Genomic DNA, 4151 nt, shown 5'->3' on the forward strand with positions numbered 1-4151 from the left:
ACAGAAGCACAGAAAAAGTTGTTTTCATGTGCAAAACTTTTACACAGAGCAAACACAAGGGACAGGAGTAGGTCAATCTCTCACATTCCACCATTCAATGAGATTGTGACTGATTCAAACCTGAAAATGCATTTATCCAACTACGCGCTATATCCTTTGATAACCTAACACAATGAATTTCAGCTTTGAAAGCTGCAATTGTTGTCACATCCATAGCCTTCCACATCAACTATTTCATGTTATTATCCACTACATTAACAAGTACCTCTTGATTCATTCCTCAATATCGTAAACTTTAAGATCATGACCCTTTGTCCTTGATTACTTACATGGTGAAATTGTTTGATTATACTTAACCAAACTGGATCCTTTAACATTTTAAACATCTCAATCTGATTACCTAAATTTCCTGGAATCAAGCTAATTTTGAAACCTGTCTTCATAATTTAATCATTAAAACGCTGGTATTATTCTGATTAATCAGTGCTCTGCTCACCCCAAAGCCAAAATATTTTATTACAACCGAGTTTGGAAGACTGCATCACCACTTCAGTCCCACTACTCCATAGGTAAAAACATGAAATAAAAATACTTTCAGTTCCTAAGATGATAAATTATGTATGGTATTTACATCAGTTTAAATGGAAAGATTTGTCAACCAGATTTCTTAATAAACACAATTAGCAGTTTACCAAAACAAAGCCTATTTAAAAGGAGTCAGTTGTTGGTTAGCATACAATCATGAATATAGAAGTATAAATGCTTCTCTTTCCAAATATCCCCAGCAAACAAACACACAGACACAAACACACACTTCCAGGAGGATGAACAAAGGTGGTATAGGTGACCATTCCTAGTGGAACGGGCAAGTCAGAAGCAATAGAAAGGGTAGAACTTAGAACAATCAACATTGATAGGGAAAAGGTACTCAGCAAACTATTATGATTGAGGGCAGACAAGTCCCTGGCCCTGATGGCCTACATCCTAGGGTATTGAAGTGGCGGCAGAGATAGTGGATCCATTGGTTACAATATTCCACAATTCCCTGGACACCGGAAAAGTTCCAGTGGATTGGAAAAATGCTAATTTAACGCCCTTATTCAAAAAGGGAGGGAGCAAATTACAGACCAGTTAGTTTAACATCTGTTGGAATCAATTATCAAGGAAGCAATATCAGGACATTTGGAAAGTCAAAACTCTATCCATCAAAGTCAGCATGGTTTTATGAAGGGCAAATCATGTTTGACTAATTTGCTAGAGTTCTTCGAAGATGTAACAAACAAAGTGGATAATGGAGATCTTGTAGATGGAATACAGCTGTACTTCCAAAGTGTTTGATAAGGTGCCAAACAAAAGGTTAATTGTAAGGTTGGATCATATGGAATTACAGGTAATTTATTAGCTTAGATAGGTGGCTGGCTGATGGACAGAAGACAGAGCGTCAGGATAAATGGGTTTTTTCCTGGATGGCAAGTAGTAACTAGTGGGGTGCTACGGAGTTTGGTCCTTGGACCCAGCTATTTACAATTAGGGAATTAATAAGGAGGAAACAGGGAAATGGCGTAAAATTTAAACACATTTTGCATCACTTGTCATGACAGATGCTACTACAAATATACCAAAGGTAGCAGATAAGCAAGGTACTAATGGGCGGAAAAATCTTGTAACATTCTTGATTACAAGTGACAGTGTTTGACAAACTAATGTCACTAAAGGCAGATAAGTTACCAAGACCTGACAGTCTGCATCCAAGAGTTTTAAAAGAAATGGCTGTAGAAAAAGTGAAGGAATTGTTCAGAATATTCCACTACATACTGGATTCCTAGAGGCTTCCAGCAATTGAAAAAAACCACTATGTGACACCCCTATTCAAGAAGGAATGGAAACAGCAACCTATAGGGCAGTTAGCCTAATAACAGTCATTGGGAAAATGCCACATAAAAAAGGGCATACGATGGGAGCTCACAATATTAGTGACAATATACTAGCAAGATCAGAATAATACAGATTTTTCAGGTTGGAAAGACATAACTACTGTGTGCCACAACGTTCAGTCCTGGTACCTCAAGTCGTTTATATAGATGATAAATAATTGAAGGAGACAGCAGAGTGTACTGCATCTAAATTTGCTGATGGTGCAAAAATAGGTGGAAGGATATCTTGTGATAAGAACATAAGGAATCTGCAAGGCGACGTAGGTAGGTTGAGTCTGTGGACGTAAACTTGGTAGATGGCATTTAATGCAGTTAACTACGAGGTCATGCACTTTGATGAGAAGAATCAAAAGGCAGACTATTATTTAAATGGAACAGGGTAGTGAATGAGGATCTCTCTACCTCAGAATTATGAAAGGTAGATCACTGAAAGAATTTAAAGGAGGGAGACAAATTTTTGAAAGATCAGGGAGTTGAGGAGCAACTTATTAGCCCAAATAAGGCTGCCTTGATGTAAAAGGTAGTCATTGGCAACTCAACATTTTTGCCCATTCTTGAACCAAGATTCTAACAAGGCCAGCCACTGAGCAGCCCTTAGAACTTAGCATCAGTGAAAAGGTTATTGTTGAACAAGTGTTATTCAAATGTATTGTCAATGCCCCATTCTATCACTTTATTGATGATCGAAAGTAGACTGACAGGCACCACATATTAGGTATGCCCTCTTGCACTCTAGATTAAACCACTGCTGATTTTCAGGCTTGATGGGTCACTGTAGAGTGGGGGATGTGCTAAGCTATGACATTACAGTTTGTGGTTAAAACAATTCTGCTGCTGTGCCTCATGGATTCTCAGTCAAGTTGCTACATCTGATCTACATCTTCCCAATTCAGCACCATGTCCCAATAATGATGGAGGGTATCCTTAAAGTGAAGTACTTGACCTTCACAATGATTATGATATTCAGTCTTATCAATGCTGCCATGGATAGATGTATCAGGTAGATGGTGAGGTTAAGTCCATGTGGATCTTGGTTCCCTCATCATCTGCCACATCCTCAAAAACATGGCCAGCTCAGTCAGTAGTGGTGCTTTCTAGTCATGGACATTGAAGTCCCCAGGGTACATTCTGTGATCTTGACTCCTTCAGCTTTTCCTCCATGTAGCACTCATCATAGAAGAGTGCTTATTCTTTAAACCAGGAGTCTGGAGTCAATGTTGAGGCCTCCTGGGGCAACTCCCTCAACACTAAACCACGTGCCTCATCTCTGCTGGATATATTCTGCTGGTAGGACATGCTATATAGTGATGATGATGATGATGATATCTGAAAGAGTGATAATTGTGGATGTATGACTTGCTGATAATGTCAGAATGTTGTTTGATCAGTTTGTGGGATAGCTCCCCAAATTTGGCACAAGTCTTCAAATGTTACTTCAGGACAACGGTGCAAGGTCAACAATGCTATGTATGTTGTTGTTTCCAGCATCTAGGTCGAAGCTAAGTGGTCCATCCAGTTTCATTCCTTGCTTTAGACTTTGTAACAGTTTTGACACTACTGATTGGCTTGCTTGGCCATTTTACAGGGTAGTTAAGAGTCAAACACATTGTTGTGGGTCAGGACTCACACTGAACTATAACTGTAATCAAAGCAGCAGAGCACACTTCTGGGTAGGGGACAGTATTAAATGAAAATCACAACAACTGGGGGTGACAATATCAATTAGTACAGTGGGTTTGAATTCTAATCCAAAGACTGAGGAATAAAATTTATGGTGACACTTCATAACACTCAGGTAGCGTAATCAATCCCAAACAGTTGTTCAAAGAAGGGCAGAGGAGTTCTCCCAGGTATCCTGGCCAATAATCAACCAGAGTTTGAGGTCATTATTACTTGATCATTATTGTCACATTGTTGTTTGTGATACCTTCCTTCATCAGAAAGCCTGTCATGGTTCCCGTATTTACCTACATTTCAACAGTAACTACTCTTCTAATGTAAGTCAATGGCCATAAAGTGCTTGGATTTCTCGGGTAGTGAAAGGTTCTATAATAAACATACATTCTTTTTCACCCTCACTATATATTGTAAAGATAGCAGCTTTAATTTTGATTATGGACTAAAATGGAAAAAGGGCTCTTTTTAAAACTAAAGACGGGGGAAGGAACTGAGGCACTTTCAAAAACAAGTTACTGGAACTCATTCTGAGTTGAATTT

This window comes from Rhincodon typus, chromosome 4 (assembly GCF_021869965.1).
Source record: "Rhincodon typus isolate 14 chromosome 4, sRhiTyp1.1, whole genome shotgun sequence".
NCBI lineage: Eukaryota > Metazoa > Chordata > Chondrichthyes > Orectolobiformes > Rhincodontidae > Rhincodon > Rhincodon typus.